Below are 19,892 nucleotides of genomic sequence, written 5' to 3' on the forward strand. Positions count from 1 at the left end.
TTACCCCCAACTCCTTCCACCCCTAGCCCTCCAGGGACACAGCACGTGCATGAATGGACACCTCAGCCCTCATAGTCTCTAAGGTGGATACAGCTGTCAGAGATACTTTAGAGATAATTCTGGTATTTGTGAGATGTTGGACAAGAAGGCCAAGAAGTCCTGTGGGTCCCTCAGAATTCAAGAATAATGTGACTCAAAATGTATAAACTTTCTTATTCAGCTGTAAGAGAAAGGGGAGGGGAAATTTAAATTTAAATTTAAAGTTGAATAGAGGACCTAGATTGGTTGCTTAAGATTTCTGTTTGGACTTTTTGGTTATTCATATAAAGTTTAAAACAGTTTAACAGCATTGTCTTTTTTTCTTTTTTTAATTTTCTCCAGACAGAACTACTGTATGCTATTAATTCATAGCTTTAACCAAGTCCTTTGGGCATTTCTAAAAATTCGGTTTGCCAGCATGTTTTTTATTAGTCATAGACATCAAATGATTTCAGTAACAATAATATTTTCCTTTGCTTTTTTGGCATTCTCTAGCCAGGCAACCCAAGTGTTGTACTTGAATCTGATGGAGTCTGTTATGGTCTCCCTAGTAAGCAGGAGCTCCCCTCAGTGATTACTGAAAGGATAGGAAGGCTTTATAGCTTAGAGGTAAATTCCTATTACCTTGCTCTTTTCCTACTTCTCCTACAGGGTGGACAGAGGGAGGAAATCATGTATTTGTGCAGTGTTTTGAAAAGGAAATATTTATCCGTATCACATTGCTGAATAGCTTGCATTATACCAAGTCAGTGGGAATTAGGAATAATCAGGCAACTATTTATAGAAGACTTTCAACACAGATTTGCCAGCACTGTTTAAAATTTCTTGGTCTTTCTACACACTTTGAATCATGGCCTCGGACTCTAAAACTGGGCTTTGTCAATTATTGGCCGTGAGAAATTAGGCCAGACGCATGACATCTTCAGGCTCTAGATCCCATTTCATAGAGTTGGTGGGGATTAAATGACATAACACATAAATGACAGTACCCAATGCTGTGTTTGCAATGTAGTGGGTATGTCTTTCTGGTTTTTGTCATTATTCCTTGAAACACATCAGGGAAATTCTAAACTGGCCACTAAAACACTAAAGTATCTTCTCTACAGATGATTGTCACACTTTACAGAAAATAAAATTTATACTTCATTGAAAGCAAAATTTTGTCTTTTCTTCCTTCTTTTCCTCCTCCGTTTTCTTCTTCTAAATTACATTTTCTGCCTGATTGCATTGATCTCCTCCTTACTTTGTATGGGTAGATAAAACTTAATGTCCTGAAACAGACATGCAAATAGCCTTGATCCAATCTCCTGCCAGAGCTGGCCCGACGCCTAGGCAAAGTAGGTGGCTGCCTTCCTGGAATGGTATGAGGAGTGCTCTAAGGCCCTGCCTCTTGCTTCCTGTGGAATCTCTGTCTTGGGCCTGCCAGAGCACAGCTTCTGCCCATTTTGTCTGAAATCTACCCCATTCAGCCCACCCTCATTCACTTAGAAAGCATACATAACAGGTAGGTTTTGTCTCCAGAGGACTGCTGATAAAATGCTCACTACCAAGGACATATAAGAGAATGGCTTGAATACAGAAGGTATAGCTAGTTTTCTCCTTTCATTTCTCTTCTAACAACCCATCATTAATAATGAAACTATTAAAAGTGAGAGCAGCATTTGGATAAAACTTGGCTTAAAAAATCAGTTTCACATCTGTTGTTTTGTTTTATGTTTATACTGCCTCGGGTGAATATTTTAAAAGTCCAGGGATGATGAATATGTTCCATGGATGTTTTTTAGTGCTCTGTGGCAAGCCTTTGATGTGGGGATCCCTTCACACCAGGTTGCACCTGTGGCTTCATCATCCTTAACCTGCACTCCCAATAGCCACTGCTCATTGATGAAACCTAATTGTCATCTATGTTAGCCTCTCTATTTTGCAGAGGAGAGAGCTGAGGTCCCAGAGATCTTGAGTAGATCTAATCATGGCGTCTAGTAAGGAAGTAGCTAAATTGACTTGAATCAAGGTCTTTCAATTCCAGATGCTGATTTTTATTTTCAATGGTAACATGAGGCTTCACTAATCAATAGCACCATTACTTTGTTAGGTTCGTAAAGGTAACCTTGGATAGTTACAGAGTGAGTACGAGTAGAAAGTCAGTATAACAGAGTTGGTTATAAAAGAGTAGTATTGAAGTATGATTTTTTATAGCATGGGTGGTTGTGATAGGCAGGCAGCCTTCCCTTAAAGCCCTCTTTTAACAGGAAGTACTGGACTCAGGTCATTCTATATGATACATATGAGGGTTATATTTGATAGAAAGAATAATTTTTAGGTAATTGAGATCCTGCTAACTTCAACAAAATAAGCTGCACCAATATCTACCGACCAACTTGCTTTCACATAGCATCAGAATATCTGTACTCAAATCCATTTCTGAGCTTAACGGGTACTGCTTGTACGTTCTTTCTTTATGTGAGTGTAACACTGCCTTGACATTCTTACCCAGTAAACATGAATCAGGCTGACAACTGAGATTTTTTTTTTTTAACTTCTTTATTGGAGTATAATTGCTTTACAATGGTTGAAGCCGAGATTTTTGAGAAAGAACCTACAGTGCAATAAATAGGTTTTTATATTATTAGCTGAGCACAGCACAGAACAAAATAGAGTGTTCAATGGGTCTTGTGAAAAGAAAACGTAGCCAGTGCTTGCTAAAGCCAAATCTACTTTTTGGGCTTACCATCTCAAATCACACCCTGAGAATGGCGGGAGACGTGCACCTGAGTGCACCTAAGTCACACACCTAACAGAGCCTGCTAGGAAGCCTGTTTTTCGGTCTAACCCTCTCTGGTGACAGAGAAAGCCCAAAGGGCCAAAGATGTATGTGAAGCAATTTCAGCTTCTCAGCCCCACCTCTACAGGTGTTGGTAACATAGGCAAACATCCATAATGGAAGAGCACAGAAATCAGAGGACAGAATACACAGGTGGTGGAAAAGAATTCCTATATCTGCCTTATGACAGGGCGGCTCATCTCCAACATGGTTATAAAAATAATGAAGAGCTTTTTTCCTGCAATGACTTTATTACTGGGCAAGTAGTTGTTTTGTTTTTCTGTGCTCAGCACTCCTTTTGAACTTGACTAAGGCTGCCTTCTGGGAAAAAATTTGTAGCTATTGGCCAGCTGTGACTTAACTTGAATCATAAAGCACAAGCATGTGTTCAGGGACTGAAAAATTAAGATCCTGAAGCACCAAGTTGCTTAAATCACCTTGAAGGGTTTTTCTGTGTGATAAAGAACCTAATTAAGTTAACCTTCCCAAGAAATATCCCTCTCCTTCAGAAACACCACTCTTCCCTAAGAGCAGTGAAATTATAGGGGTTATTGGCTTAGTGAGGACAGGAGCTGGTCTCAAAACAACTTAACAAATCATAAGGAAATCTAAGTAGAGGAGATGAAAATTATCATAGGAGAAATGATTCTCATATAGCATGAAATAGCTTTGTACAGTGTTTAAGAGAAACTAGAGAAAGCAGCAAAGTAGGAAGTTCTCTGTGATGTGTATTACTTTCCCATGAAATACAATGCTTTAAAAAAAACTGCTGCTTTCTTAATGCAAAATTGAAACAATTTTACAGCAGAAATTTTTAAGTTTAAGGTGAAACGGATCTGATCTCATATAAACATATTTATGATGTTAAAAGTAAGACACTGAGTGTATGGGTGAATGTTTTGTAAATTGCTGAGTGGCATTGTATTAATTAATATTGATAGTGATATTATTATTTTAGGATCTCTATTCTTTATAAGTAGAACTTCTGAGATGGTGGTTCTTGGCAATGAATTATTGAGCAAAGGGCTTTACAGTGTTATCTATTAGTCAAGTATTCTATAGGTGCAATTAAATGAGCAGTTTGTCCATTCTTTAATTTTTCAATTCCTTTAATCTGGTATATATCTGGAAATAAAAATAATTTCATAAGAGGCAAGAATCTCAAGTCAAGTGTCTCCCTAAGAAAATTTAAAGTTTCTAGTCAGGTTCATTGCAAGCCATGTTTGACAGTTAATTTAACTAAAGACATTTAAATGCATATGGAGAAATCACCAGGAATTAAAGCATCCAGCTTGACTCCTAGCTCAAGATGTGGTTTGTCTTTTTAACTCTTTTACTTGAAAGGGAGGATTCACTTGAATATTAAACTAATCTGACAATATAAATTCAAGTGAGGAGGATAAATTGCTGAAGCAGATGTTGGGAAGTGACAACAGAATCAACGATACATAGTTCACATACACTGAGACCAACTACTTTTATCTAAAACCTCAGACGGTGTTTAACAGTTCAGTTATTATTGCTTCCTAAACATTCTCTTTTCTTGATTTTCCTCTTCTCAGTGTCTTCTCAGCTATCCACTGTAATAAATAGGAAGTCATATTGTAAAAAAAAGACTCAGAGGGGATATCAAGTGCCACTAAAACTGTGTCCTGGCCTTCAGTTAGAAAAATCGAATTCTTCAAAGGTGCTACAGGAACAAAGCAAACAGTTGATGTTCAAATAAATTACAAATATACAGTCTTGATGACTGTAGATATAACCCAATGATCAAAACTGAACTGCTTTAGGGTTCATTTGTCCAAGTGCTGCAAGGCAAGGTCACTTTGGGAGTCTCACTGCAAAGACATTTTGTAGTCCCCTCCCCAATTCTGTTCACATTCCTGATACCTTATGAATGTGTACTGATGATGCATGTGTGATAGATGACATTTTATCTAGTATTGGTGACACTGTAGTCTGTGTCCATTTGATGACAAGAAAACCATGTTTCCAATACTGCAACAACATTTTTCTTTGCTTTTCTAAAACCTTTCAATTTGGTGATCATTAGCTTAGTCTCTCCCATACGGCTTTCTTGCAGTTTCTGTTCTTGACCACTGGGGAAACCTGTACCATAAACCTTTAAAGATGACCCAAGAAATAGCAGTGGTTTGCCACACCTGAAAACTTCCATACTAAAAGGTGTCAGTCCTGCTCTGTGAAGGTGGCTGAACATTTGGGGAAACATTAAGCAACATTTACAACCTAAATTCAGTTTCACTCCTCATAATCCAGCTATGATTTTAGTTAAAATTTTTGGGTCTTTTGTGTGTGTGTGTGTGTCTGTGTGTGTGTGTGTGTGTGTGTGCGATTTAACCCAGGAGCCTTTTTTTTTTTAACATGTTTATTGGAGTATAATTGCTTTACAATGGTGTGTTAGGTTCTGCTGTAAAACAAAGTGAATCAGCTATACTTATATATATATTCCCATATCTCCTCCCTCTTGTGTCTCCCTTCCACCCTCCCTATCCCAGGAGGGATAGTTGGCCACAAAGCACTGTTGGCCACAAAGCACTGAGTTGATCTCCCTGTGCTATGCAGCTGCTTCCCACTAGCTATCTGTTTTACACTTGGTAGTGTATATATGTCCATGCCACTCTCTCACTGCATCCCAGCTTACACTTTCCCCTCCCTGTGTCCTCAAGTCCATTCTCTACATCTGTGTCTTTATTCCTGTCCTGCCCCTAGGCTCTTCAGAACCATTTTTTTTCTTTTTTAGATTCCATATATATGTGTTAGCATACAGGATTTGTTTTTTTCTTTCTGACTTACTTCACTCTGTAAGACAGTCTCTAGGTCCATCCACCCCACTACAAATAACTCAATTTCATTTCTTTTTATGGCTGAGCAATATTCCATTGTATAAATGTGCCACATCTTCTTTATCCATTCATCTGTCGAGGGACACTTAGGTTGCTTCCATGTCCTGGCTATTGTAAATAGTGCTGCAATGAACATTGTGGTACATGACTCTTTTTGAATTATGGTTTTCTCAGGGTATATGCCCAGTAGTGGGATTGCTGGGTCATATGGCAGTTATATTTTTAGTTTTGTAAGGAACCTTAATACTGTTCTCCATAGTGGCTGTATCAATTTACACTCCCACCAGCAGTGCAAGAGGGTTCCCTTTTCTCCACACCCTCTCCAGCATTTACTGTTTGTAGATTTTTTGATGATGGCCATTCTGATTGGTGTGAGGTGATACCTCATTGCAGTTTTGATTTGTATTTCTCTACTGATTGGTGATGTTGAACATCCTTTCATGTGTCTGTTGGCAATCTGTATATCTTCTTTGGAAAAATGTTTGTTTATGTCTTATGCCCATTTTTGGATTGGGTTGTTTCTTTTTAATATTGAACTGCATGAGCTGCTTGTATATTTTGGAGATTAATCCTTTGTCAGTTGCTTCGTTTGCAAATATTTTCTCCCATTCTGAGGGTTGTCTTTTCATCTTGCTTATGGTTTCCTTTGCTGTGCAAAAGCTTTCAAGTTTCATTAGATGGCATTTCTTAATATTTGGTTTTATTTCCATTTCTCTAGGAGGTGGGTCAAAAAAGATCTTGCTGTGATTTATGTCATAGAGTGTTCTGCCTGTTTTCCTCTAAGGGTTTTATAGTGTCTTGCCTTACATTTAGGTCTTTAATCCATTTTGAGTTTATTTTTGTGTATGGTGTTAGGGAGTGTTCTAATTTCATTCTTTTACATGTAACTGTCCAGTTTTCCCAGAACCACTTATTGAAGAGGATGTCTTTTCTCCATTGAATATTCTTGCCTCCTTTTTCAAAGCTAAGGTGACCATAGTTGCATGGGTTTATCTCTGGGCTTTCTATCCTGTTCCATTGATCTATATTTCTGTTTTTGTGCCAGTACCATGTCATTTAAAGCTTGTGTTTCCTTATTTATTTTCATGTTAGATGATCTGTCCATTGGTGAAAGTGGGGTGTTAAAGTCCCCTATTATGATTGTGTTACTGTTGATTCCCCCTTTTATGGCTGTTAGTATTTGCCTAATGTAGTGAGGTGCTTCTATGTTGGGTGCATAAATATTTACAATTGTTATATCTCCTTCTTGGAGTGATCCCTTGATCATTATGCAGTGTCCTTCTTTGTCACTTGTAATAGTCTTTATTTTAAAGTCTATTTTGTCTGATATGAGAATTGCTACTCCAGCTTTCTTTTGATTTCCATTTACATAGAATAGCTTTTTCCATCCCATCAGTCTGTATGTGTCCCTAGGTCTGAAGCAGGTCTCTTGAATACAGCATATATACGGTCTTATTTTTGTATCCATTCAGCCAGCCTTTGTCTTTTGGTGGGAGCATTTAATCCATTTACATTTAAGGTAATTATTGATATGTATGTTCCTATTACCATTTTCTTGATTGTTTTGGGTTTGTTTTTGTATATCTTTTCCTTCACTTGTGTTTCCTGGCTAGAGAATTTCCTTTAGCATTTGTTATGAAGCTGGTTTGGTGGTGCTGACTTTTCTTACCTTTTTCTTGTCTGTCAAGGTTTCAGTTTCTCCATTGCATCTGAATGAGATCCTTGTATAGTAATCTTGGTTGTAGGCTTTTCCTTTTCATCACTTTAAATAGTCCTGCCACTCCCTCTGACTTGCAGAGTTTCTGTTGAGAAATCAGCTGTTAACCTTATGGGGATTCCCTTGTTTGTTATTTGTTGCTTTTCCCTTGCTGCTTTTAATATTTTTTCTTTGTATTTAATTTTTGATAGTTTGATTAATATGTGTCTTGGTGTGTTTCTCCTTGGATTATCCTGTATGGGACTCTCTGCACTTTCTGGACTTGATTGACTATTTCCTTTCCCATATTATGGAATTTTTCAGCTATAACCTCTTCAAATATTTTCTCAGTCCCTTTCTTTTTCTCTTCTTCTTCTGGGACCCCTATAATTTGAGTGTTGGTGCATTTAATGTTGTCCCAGGAGTCTCTGAGACTGTCCTCAATTCTTTTCATTCCCTTTTCTTTATTCTGCTCTGTGGTAGTTTTTTCCACTATTTTGTCTTCCAGATCACTTATCCATTCTTCTGCCTCATTTTTTCTGCTATTGATTCCTTCTAGAGAATTTTAAATTTCATTTATGTGCTGTTCATCATTGTTTGTTTGCTCTTTAGTTCTCTAGGTCCTTGTTAAACGTTTCTTGTAATTTCTCCATTCTATTTCCAAGATTTTGGGTCATATTTACTGTCATTACTCTGAATTCTTTTTCAGGTAGACTGCCTATTTCCTCTTCACTTGTTTGGTCTGTTGGGTTTTTACTTTGCTCCTTCATCTGCTACATATTTCTTTGTCTTCTCATTTTGCTTAACTTACTGTGTTTGGGTTCTCCTTTTCACAGGCTGCAGGTTCATAGTTCCCATTGTTTTTGGTGTCTGCCCCCAGTGGCTAAGGTTTGTTCAGTGGGTTGTGTAGGCTTCTTGGTGGAGGGGACTTGTGCCTGTGTTTTGGTGGATGAGGCTGGATCTTGTCTTTCTGGTGGGCAGGACCTCGTCCGGTGGTGTTTTGGGGTGTCTGTGAACTTATTATGATTTTAGCTTCTCTGCTAATGGGTGGGGCTGTGTTCCTGTCTTGCTAGTTGTTTGGCATAGGGTGTCCAGCACTGGAGCTCGCTGGTCGTTGAGTTCAGCTGGGGCTTAGCATTGAGATGGAGGTCTCTGGGAGAGCTTTCACTGTTTGATATTATGTGGGGCCGGGAGGTCTCTGGTGGACAAATGTCCTGAACTCAGCTCTACCAACTAAGAGTCTCCAGCCAGAGCCTGGCCAGAGCACCAAGACCCTGTCAGCCACATGGCTTAGAAGAAAAAGAAAGAATGAAAAGAATTTAAAAAAATAAATAAAGTTATTAAAATTAAAAAATATATTATTAAAAATTTAAAAGTAATTGAAAGAAAGAAAGAAAGAAGAGTGCAGCCAAACCAGTAAACAAACCCACCCATGATAACAAGTGCTAAAAATTATAAAAAACAAAAACAAAAACAAAACACAACAGACAGAACCCTAGGACAAATGGTAAAAGCACAGCTATACAGACAAAAGCACACACATACACACTCACAAAAAGAGAAAAAGGAAAAAAAAGAATATATATATATAAAACAAAGGAAGAGAGCAACCAAATCACTAATCAAATCTACCAATGATAATAAGTTCTAAATACTAAATTACGATAAACATAAAACCAGAAAGAAATTAGATGCAGAAAGCAAACCCCAATTCTACAGTTGCTCCCAAAGTCCAACGCTTCAATTTTGGGATGATTCGTTGTCTATTCAGGTATTCCACAGATGCAGGGTACATCAAGTTGATTGTGGAGATTTAATCTGCTGCTCCTGAGGCTGCTGGGAGAGATTTCCCTTTCTCTTCTTTGTTCGCATACAGCTCCCGTGGTTAACCTTTGGATTTGGCCCCGCCTCTGAGTGTAGGTTGCCTGAGGGCATCTGTTCCTGCCTGGACAGGGATGGGGTTAAAGTAGCAGCTGATTTGGGGACTCTGGCTCACTCAGGCCGGGTCAAGGGAGGGGTATGGAATGTGAGGTGAGCCTGCGGCAGCAGAGGCCAGTGTGACGTTGCAACAGCCTGAGGCATGCTGTGTGTTCTTCCGGGGAAGTTGTCCCTGGATCATGGGACCCTGGCAGTGGCGGGCTGCACAGGCTCCCAGGAGGAGAGGTGTGGATAGTGACCTGTGCTTGCACACAGGCTTCTTGGTGGCTGCAGCAGCAGCCTTAGCATTTCATGCCCGTCTCTGGTGTCTGTGCTGATAGCCACAGCTCGTCTCTGGAGCTCATTTAGGCAGTGCTCTGAATCCCCTCTCCTTGTGCATCCCAAAACAATGGTCTCTTGCCTCTTAGGCAGTTCCAGGCTTTTTCCTGGACCCCCTCCCAGCTAGCTGTGGTGCACTAGCCCCCTTCAGGCTGTGTTCACGCCGCCAACCCCAGCCCCCTCCCTGGGATCTGATCTCCGAAGCCCAAGCCTCAGCTCCCACCCACCACCTGCCCCGGCGGGTAAGCAGACAAGCCTCTCAGGCTGGTGAGTGCTAGTCAGCACTGCTCCTCCGTGCGGGAATGTCTCCGCTTTGCCCTCTGCACTGTTGTTGCTGCGCTCTCCTCCATGGCTCTGAAGCTTCCCCGTCCCACCCAGACCCCATCTGTGCCAGTGAAGGGGCTTCCTAGTGTGTGGAAACTTTTCCTCCTTCACACCTCACTCCCAGAGGTGCAGGTCCCATCCATACTCTTTTGTCTCTGCTTTTTCTTTTTTCTTTTGCCCTACCCAGGAATGTGGGGAGTTTCTTGCCTTTTGGGAAGTCTGAGGTCTTCTGCCAGCGTTCAGTAGGTGTTCTGTAGGAGTTGTTCCACATGTAGATGTATTTTTCATGTATTTGTGGGGAGGAAGGTGATATCCATGTCTTACGCCACCTCCATCTTGAAGGTAACCCCCCAGTTTCTTTGGTCTTGTCCTCCACTATTTAGAGAAGCTGTCTTGTTTATGTCATGAAGCCACATTTCACAGGTGGTGAGAAAGGATATTTGGATTTATGTGTAGTTACTTTCAATAGTCCTTAGAACAAAAGTTTAATTTCAGAATCTCATGCTGTATATGAATCGACTTTTGTGCATTCAAGATGATGTTGCAAAGGCATAACCCCACTGAAAGAGGCATTGTGAAATGTATGCAAAGAGTCAAGGGTTGTGGGGGAGGGAAGGTGTGACAATAATTGGAACTTTTGCTATGTAGATATTTACAAGTTTCAGATTGCATATTTCAACAAGTCTAGACAAATGTCTTTGTTTTAAGACAAGTCACCAGATATGGATTGTTCCTTGGTTTTTTGGACTCAAGAGTCTGTCTCTCTTATTTCCCTCTCTTGCAAGGTGTTTTCTCTAATCCCATTAAGAAAGCTAGCAGTGAAAAGATAGCATATGAATCTAAACTTCCAAACAGGAGTCTTTAAGTAGATCTCAAAGTCCTGTCTGGTAGACCTCTAAGCCTGTTCCCATCAACACACCCTTGTTTCTGAGATAGGCGAGGATAACACATAGGGAGGGGGACGTGTACTGGGCTTAAAGCTAGTTGCCTCATCTCTCCCTATTGACTTCTGGTGTCACACTCTCCAGAGTCTGAGACTGATTGTAAGATTTAGGGATAATCAGATGTGTTGTTCATCAGGAACAAGTTGAAGATTTCTCAATTTAGACAAATGGTGAGTTGTCTGTTCTGGTCCTGACCCAGAAAACCCACAGGAGCAATATTTGATCAATGCTTCTTTAGATTTGAACTTCCAGGTCATCCTTAGTAATAGTGGGAACAACACTGACTTGACAGGAGATCACCCAGATCTGGAAATGTCATGTCCCCAGAAATACATCCTTGGGACACCCTGGGCTGAATCTAATCCCCTCTAGATAAGAATGAGGCTGACTCAGTGCCAGTCAAGCCTTTATGAAACTAAAGTTTAGGAGATGCACAACAAGTAAATACTTTTTAACTATCTAAAAGAATGGATAGGTGAATAATAAGCTCCCTAATTTTGCTCAAATATCATGTGTTGAAGTTAAAACTGACAGCTACTTTCTCTAATTTCAATTCTATAGTGCCTTATCTAAACTGACAATATCAATTACTGAGTCACAAATGCACTTGGCTTTTCAACTGAAGACAATTTTTTTTCTTTTTAATTGTCATAAAAAGCAAGTGGCATAAAATTTATTATCACAAGCATTTCTAAGTATACAGTTCAGTAGTGCTAAATATATGCACATTGCTGTGCAACTAATCTCCAGAACTGTTTTATTTTGCAGAACTGAGACTCTTATACCCATTATATAACAACTCACCATTTCCCCCTCCTACTTTCTGTTTCTATGAATTTGACTACTCTCATACCTCACATAAGTGGAATTATACAGTATTTGTCTTTTTCTTATTGGCTTGTTTCACTTAGCATAGTGTCCTCAAGTTTCTTCCATGTTGTAGCATGTGTCAGAATTTCCTTCCTCTTAAAGGATGAATAATATTCCATTGAACGTATGTATCAGATTTTGTTTGTCCGTTCAACCACTGAAGGACACATGTTGCTTGTACTTCTTGTCTTTGTGTTGAAGACATTTCTTGAAGTAGCGATCACAGTAGTACAGTAATCACTTGTCTTTCCTAGATGAACTGAAACTTTTAATTACAAATTCCATTTTCATTTACTAAAAATGTTTACTTTTGGTTTTTGTTGTCAACCAATGTTCCATTGGTCCCAAAGTGGGAAGTCATTTAGAAGCCATCTCAGATATTATGAAATGATTTTGTTAAGATTTCTGTAACAGATTTCTAAATCAGGCATTTATTTTATGTCTGACATAGGACCTTCCTCCTTTGTAATAAAGGAAAGTCCAATGATACTGTCAATATGTCTTACAACTCTTTTGTTAGGAAATGTAAACCCCACTGACAAACAGGCCTGGGATCATCAGGCAGATATAACTCAAGAATGCAGTAGCCTAAGAAATAGGTAAATTTTGATAGATATTTAGTGGTGGTTAGAAAAGCAGCACAGAGGAGCAGATGATTGTCAGACAAGCTAATTCAGTGATGAGCCTCTCTCTTTCAACTGTCCTTCAAAAAGGGGCTGTTAAGGCTTCCCTTCCTGCTCTGTACGTTGACATCTGCGTATCAGAGCCATCTGAGGAGTTTTGAAAAGAAATACATCGGCTCAAGCTTCTCTCTACTTCTACTCAATCAGAATTGGAAAGAGTTTGGGTATGGGGTTGAAAATCTGGTTTTTAAGCTTTCTGGTTGGTTCTGATATGCATATCTGTATAGGTTGAATGGAGGAGTACCTATAGACAAGAGCCAAGTGCTGGCCACAAAGGCAGTATGAGTTTCCTGTGGACATTTGTGTGCTCATATATCCGAGGGCAGGCAGGAATGTGAGTTGGGGAATTGGGAGAGCAGCAATCATAGTAAGCTGCAGATGGGGAGGTTTCCATGGGGGCTTGGTCCACAAAACGTCTATTTTTTCTTTAGTTTACCAGTTTCAGCTGTAGAAAGAAAGGAACTAATTGGAGCAAAAGAATCTCTGGTTTTGGAAATCACACTATCCTATGGCAGTGCACTTAAGGAATTTGTGAAGTACATCAGCTTCCGCTCTTAGGGTAAATATGAAGAGATAGTAATCAAAGTACCAAAGGGCACCAAGCCATTCAGAGCTCTAGCACTCCCTCCCTCCCAGACTTGGTGAAAAACACCTCAGTCCCTCTGATTTCTGAACTCCCTTGAAACTCTTTGCAGGTCATAGCGGCTGAGGAAAATTCCCACACCTGCTTTCACACTCATTGCATTGTTCAAAGTTATTTCATCAACTTTCATAAGCTTCAAAGAAATCTAGCAGGAAAATTTTAAGTTCTGTTCCCAAGTCTGTCAACAACACAGAAATCTGAGGCGAGTGCCTTGATATTCACTCTCTAATGACAAATGGAATTTTTTAAACCACCTCAGGGTTTACATATGGATGAATTAACTCATTCTGATTAAATGATTTGAGCCTCGAATGTTCAGGGTGAGGTGGGGAACAGACACAATGAAAAGGCCACTTCAGGAAAATCTCCTTTTTTGTAGCTTTAAAATTATATCTTCTTTTTCTTTTTTAAAAGTAATTCAAGATTTTTTTAAAATGGAACCTGTGCTTCTCAAATGTTCTAAATCCCTTGATAATCCCTGTGTGCACTTAACACACATTCACACACACACACACACACACACAGTAGAAAAGAAAAAGAAACATCATTTTTGTGGCACAAAACACCTCAAAGAACTTTGCTGGCTAGCTTAATTTTGGTGCATTATAGGGGGAAAAAAACTTTATGGGACCTCAAAGTACTCCAAGGTAACGCCAAGCTATTCCAATATATGAAAAGGGGGAATCTTAAGTTGACTGAGAGGCTTAATGTGGAGTATAGTTCCTAGACAGTCTTTGATCATTTATTTCTGTTTATTTTTTTTCTATCTGAAACTGGAGTCACACTGTGCATAATTTTAAAGAGAGAAAAGATGGTATCTAATTGCTTCTCTCTTATTTTCCAATGGGACTGTTATTACTATCTTCTATGATAGAGTAAATGAGGGAAAATCTGTAAATTAGATAAGAAATTATACTAGAGGTGACATTTCTATCAACCTGGGGGAGCCAAGTGAGCATATCATCAAAGGTTGAATGTTTCTACTGGACTAATCCCAATTTTCCAAGTGCATAAACTACTAGAAAACTCTTTAGTCTAAGACTTTTGAGGATATATTTTTCTGACCATGTTAAAATTTTCCAAAGTAGATAAAATTTTAAGAAAGAATCAAGCTCATTAGAAAGAGCTGGCTTTGTGAGGTCCTCAATAATAATTTAGTTCAACAAACATTATCTACTATGTGCCAGCCTCTAAACTAGATGCTAGAAATACAAAGGTAAAGTATAATCCCTTCTCTTTGGAAGCTGTTGTCTTGTGAAATAAACAAATATATAACAAAGTTTCAATATAATGTTTTATGGCAGAGTATATATAGGATCCTTTGGGAGCACAGAAGAGGGACACTTAACCCTGGCTGGAGGGTCAGATAAGGTTTCCTAGAGGAGATATTGCCTTAGCTGAATCTTGAAACACAAATAGGAGTGAGATAAGTGAAGAAAGGGGTATGTAGACAAGTTCATTCGAGTATGCTCAAGACTGAGGTTCATAAACATTGTCTATGTAGGAATTCTCATGAGCTCAAGCTCACGATATCAAGATAAAAAGCAAGAGTGATGAAGGCTAGATTATGCATGATCTGTTATACAGTTCTGGGAAGTTTGGGCTTTATTTTCCAGAGAATGGAAGTATTTTAGGCTTGGACAAATGCATGCTATAGATAGATCACCCTCATGGCCTGAGGTGAGTAGAATTTTAAGGGAGAAAGTCTAGATACAGGGATTTCAGTTATAAAAGCATTTCAATGGTCCAAATGAACTGAGGAGTCATAGGAAGACAAAAATATTTAGGAAGTAATATTTGATTGAGTGATTGGCTCTGTGTTTGTGGGTGGTTTGGGGAGGGGCTAGTGGTGAAAAAGAAAGTATTGAATTCCATCATGCAGTGACTTCCTAACTTGATGTATGATTTCCAAACTTTAGTGTCTATAAGAAGTACCTAGTGAGTTTGTTAAAATGGCAATCCAGACTATGGATCAATAGGACAGATTGGATTGATTTTGGGACTCATCCTTTCCACTCAAGTCATATGGTAACACAGAAAAATACATTACAGATCTAAAAACATATATATATATATATATATATATATATATATATATATATATATATATATGGCTCCAAATCTAGAAAGTAAAATATCTGGGGTCTTAAAAATGCAATGGAAACTCAAATCAAGTAATCTTGAACAGGAGTGGAAATGAAGCAGCCTGCAGGGATATTGTGAGCAGACATAAACGTTTAGGGGTGGGAGTTGTCATGGTCAGTTAGGAATGGGAGTCAAGCTTTGTAGGCCTTGTGCACACAGTTAGGAACTGGAACGGGGCTGTCCTTCCCCTGCATATTCCCTTGAGCTAGGAAGAGGCTTTTCAGTTGGGAAAAGTGGCTAAAAAGATACCACCTACCAATTCAGGGACAATGCAAGAATGGAGGAAATGTGTGGCAAAGAATCATCCTGGAGAAATATGAATCTCAAATCCATGTCATGTATGGTGTGTGATTCTGATTCATACTTGTCATACAGAAACTGCTAGCCAAAAATAGTTTTTAAAATGGTTCAGAAATAAAGAAACATGAAGGGTTCTAAGAGAGGCCAACTTGGAACTGAATGTTTAGAGCCCCCATGGAAGCTATTCCCACTGAAGATAAGCTCACAGACCAAAATCACAAGGCACAAAAGTTGACTTACTGCAATGAGTGAGAGGATGTCAGTATACACAACAAATAGAAGAACTCACACCCAGGAACTATTGACAATAGAGGAATTAAAGGGGTTTTAATGTTCAAAAATAATTTTGAGACTCTTAAGACAAAAATAAGGGATTATAGAGAAAAAGCAAAAGTATGCAAAAGAACCAAGCAAAAATTTGAAAATAAAAACTATGATCATTGAAACCGGTGGCTCTGCTTTTTCTGAAGACCTACATAATGGAGAATTCCCCCTCCTAGGTAAGGGGATTAGAATTCTAGGCAGCTCAAAATGTCCTCTGAGATTGCTGCTGCATCCCATGGAGCACCTTTGTGGGAATTAGTAAAAGGTGCCCCGTGGAGATAGGTGCATCTTTGTGTTAGCCATGAGAGTTTATCTTTTGAGAGAATTTTTAAAGTACCCCTTCCTCTAGGGGATCCTTTACTGAGTCAAGGTGCTCAGCTAGGCGAGCCGGATGTAGCTGGATACTAGACCACACTTACCCGTCAGCTGGGTGGCCTTGTTCACAGAATAACCTACCCAGCTATACTCAATGTTCCTGATGGCTCTACACCTGCCAAATGCCAAAGGTAAAGGGATTAAATGTGATCATGAAACCACATCACAGAACTGGCAGACTTAGGCGGCAGCATTGATCCCACGCTGTATAATCCTGAAAGCCATAAACTATTGCTTCACAGTCAATCGGCAAATGTTATCAGAAAAGGCAGATAAATTCCCTTTTTTACTCTTGTTGCTATTTTCTGAGTGCAGATGTCTGGCCGAGTATGATAAATTCGAGTGACCTTATTTTGACTCAAGATTCGAAGGGTCTTACTTGGCTTTTCTGAGTCCTGTCTTGAGAGATTCTTCTTCACAAGAAAGTTTTCTTAGCTTAGAACATCCTGAGCTGTTGGTCTTGATTCAGGCTAGGAAACAGGACTGGCTTTAGGAAAATGTATTACTGAGAAGTTGAAGATTTGTTTCCTCTCCCTCCACCTTGTATCTCTCCCACCTGTCATGGGTCTTGTGTGTCTCTAACCCAAGTCAGGGATAAATTAATCATTTGGTGACATTTTGATTTTTACAAGCTGAAGAAACTTAAGGCCAAGAGAATGAATCTCTAATGATGGAAATTAGGTATACTAGGCAGTAGAGAAATGTTCTCTCAGGGGTACTGAAATCACAACATCTCAGGAAAACCAGCTCTTTCTGTATTCTTGTATTCATGAGGCTGACTATCTTCCAGAAATTCTCCAAAACAGAGGTGAGTCAGGGCTATGACTGCCCTAGATCAGAGTGGGCCCTAGCAATAAGCCAGATGCAGCCAGCGTCCAGCCCCTGTGGCTGTGCCGTGGGCTGTGGCTGGGCTGGGAGTGCCGTGAAGGTGAAATAGTAGGTAGAAATTCCAGCTCAAGTATTAAGGCACAATAAGGCAATCTGTACTTACTAATTTCAAATAAATTCGAGGTAGGAAATAAGTATTTCTAATGTTTACACAGAAGCCTTTATCTCAGGGTAGGTGGTGAATTGCTCTATTGTATGGTCTAGCTTCCATGTGAAATTTACATAACTAAAGTTTTTCCAGTTTCTACAATGGACACCACCTTTCTTCCCAAAATGAACTAAGTGTCTCTGCAGTAATAGTGAGAGTTGACACTTATTCAGTGTTTTCTCTATGTCAGGCACCATTCTAAGCACTTTACTTATATTAACTCATGAGAATCTCATAAGAATTCTACATGGTAGAGACTCTTATTAGCATCCTTATTTTGCAGTTGAGGAAACTGAGGCACAGAAGATTGGCCAAGGCGAGTGACAGAGCTTAGGTAAGAGGACATAGCTACTAAGTGGCAGAGATGGATTTTGAACCCCAAAAGTTGGCTCCAGGTCTGGGTTCTTATGCCACAATGACTCTGGAAAGGAAAGCAACCCCGGCTTTCCAGGAAGAAAGGATGAACGCTAGAGGAAGTAGGGTCAGGTATGAATAGCCAAAGGATGGGAGGAAAATGTGGATTGAGAAAGGGAAAGTACGGATACGGAAACAGACTCAGGGGACTAGGGAATTCAGATTTCACTCTCAAGTTGGACAAATGCTGAACTCCTCTGTAGTCCATCTGTTGTGAAGTTGTTTCATGACCCTCAGAATAAAAAAACTTGGGAGTCTATGACTATGTTGAGGGTTTACTACAGGACAGTTCAAGGAAGATGCAGAAATGCTTCCTAGACTGCAACCATGAGAAAGACCCAGGTCCATGCTTAGGAGTAGCAAAGACAAGAAAACAGCTGTCACTCAACACTTTGGCCATCTAATATATAGAAAAGGAAAATCAACTTAAAATGAAAAAGAATAAAAGAAATGTGTTATTTAGTGGGGTTATTAAAGGAAGACCAATGACAGGTATATGTTGTCCCCCTGAGTGAAAATACCTTTGTCCTTTTCAAGTCAGGTTAAAAATAAAACACAACCAAAAAGGCCAGACCTCCCTCCCTCACTTCTTATTACTTCCTATGGTTTGATCCTCCCATGATGTTGGTAGAGATGTAAAACTCAGGTCTTAATGAGGCTCAGTAGTGGCTCCAGAATTTCTAGACAAGAGGCTTTGGGACCAATCCAGATGGCTGGGTGTGACCAGGGCACCGGTCTAGGCCTGTGCTTTCATAGAAAGTCCAGTGTTAAGTTAGCTCATGGTTTTATCCGGGGTGGCTTGGGGGATGAGGGCACTTTGCTCTCCAAGCTACCCTGTGCTGCTGTCACTGATAGGCATACTGCAGAAGAAATGTCTCTAGCCTTACAGCCACTTCCTTCAAATCTTCTCCAATAAGGTCAGCACATATGTACGAATGCATGTTGCCTGAAGACAAATACTGCTTCACATTTCCTAACCAGACATTCCAAATCCTCTGGCTGTAGACAGCTTGTTCACTTGAACCCTTCATAGGCTTTCTTTTCCAGAAAAACAAGCCACATTGTCCAGAAGAAACAAATTCATGGCATACAACCAAAGGGAACAAGATTTATTTACTAAAAAATCTACCCATTCCTGTTAGGATCCCACTCCTGTTTGAATCTGAATTTCTAATGAGAAAATGAAAATGGGGGCAACTGAGGAGTTAGAAACAAACAGACCCACAAAAGAAACAATCTTATCAATGCCAATTGATACCTGCATTTACAAATTTGAAAGATGGTATCACAAAAGGCGTACCAACTCACATTCTTACAAGGTATTTAAGAGTGTGTATCTCCTAGCCTATCCTGTTTTTTAAATCAAACTTTTATATTTTGCTAACCAGAAAGGTGAAAAATGACACCTTACAGTTTTTTATAGTTATTTTGACTTAATCTAATTACAAGTGAAGTAAAAGATTTTATCTGCTTACATTTTATGTCCATTATTATATAATGTTTAAATATTAATTTAATTTTGCTATTTTCTATTAAACTCCTATTTAATAGAAAATTGTTTATTTTCTATTAAATATTTATAAAATATTTTAAAATATTATTAAATATTATTAAATATTTTTAAATATTTTAAATAGTTTATAAAATATTTAATAGATATTGTTCCATATCTTTTTAAAATTGGAGTTTTTTTTTTTTTTTTTTTTTTTTTTTTGCGGTACGTGGGCCTCTCACTATTGTGGCCTCTCCCGTTGCGGAGCACAGGCTTCGGAAGCGCAGGCTCAGCAGCCATGGCTTACGGGCCCAGCCGCTCCACGGCATGTGGGATCTTCCTGGACCGGGGCACGAACCCGTGTCCCCTGCATCGGCAGGCGGACTCTCAACCACTGCATCACCAGGGAAGCCCTGGAGGGTTTTTTTGAGAAATACTATTAGCAGCAAAGGTGTAACTAAGAAGTCACCATTTTAACTTCAAGTGAAGAAGCTTATTGGAAGATGAATTAATAATAGAGGAAAAGTGTGAAGGATAATTATAATTTTATGAGATGGGTTAGGAGGCAAGAGTTTCTAAGCAGAGGAAGCCTGAGAAAAGGCATAAAATTAGAAAGTATGGGTTGGAGTGTTGAGCCCAAGCTTTAGTCCAAGGAGAGGCAATAGG

At 39.3% G+C, this 19,892-nt stretch overlaps 1 protein-coding gene across 1 annotated transcript in view; it reads right to left on the reverse strand.

The window, feature by feature from the left end:
• CCDC192 (coiled-coil domain containing 192) overlaps nt 1–19,892 on the reverse strand; it is a gene marked incomplete at its 3' end in the record, with an annotated part of 200,558 nt that overhangs the window by 68,317 nt on the left and 112,349 nt on the right. The window lies entirely within an intron of this gene.

This window comes from Mesoplodon mirus (assembly GCF_964341445.2).
Source record: "Mesoplodon mirus genome assembly, chromosome: 5".
Classification (NCBI taxonomy): Eukaryota; Metazoa; Chordata; class Mammalia; order Artiodactyla; family Ziphiidae; genus Mesoplodon; species Mesoplodon mirus.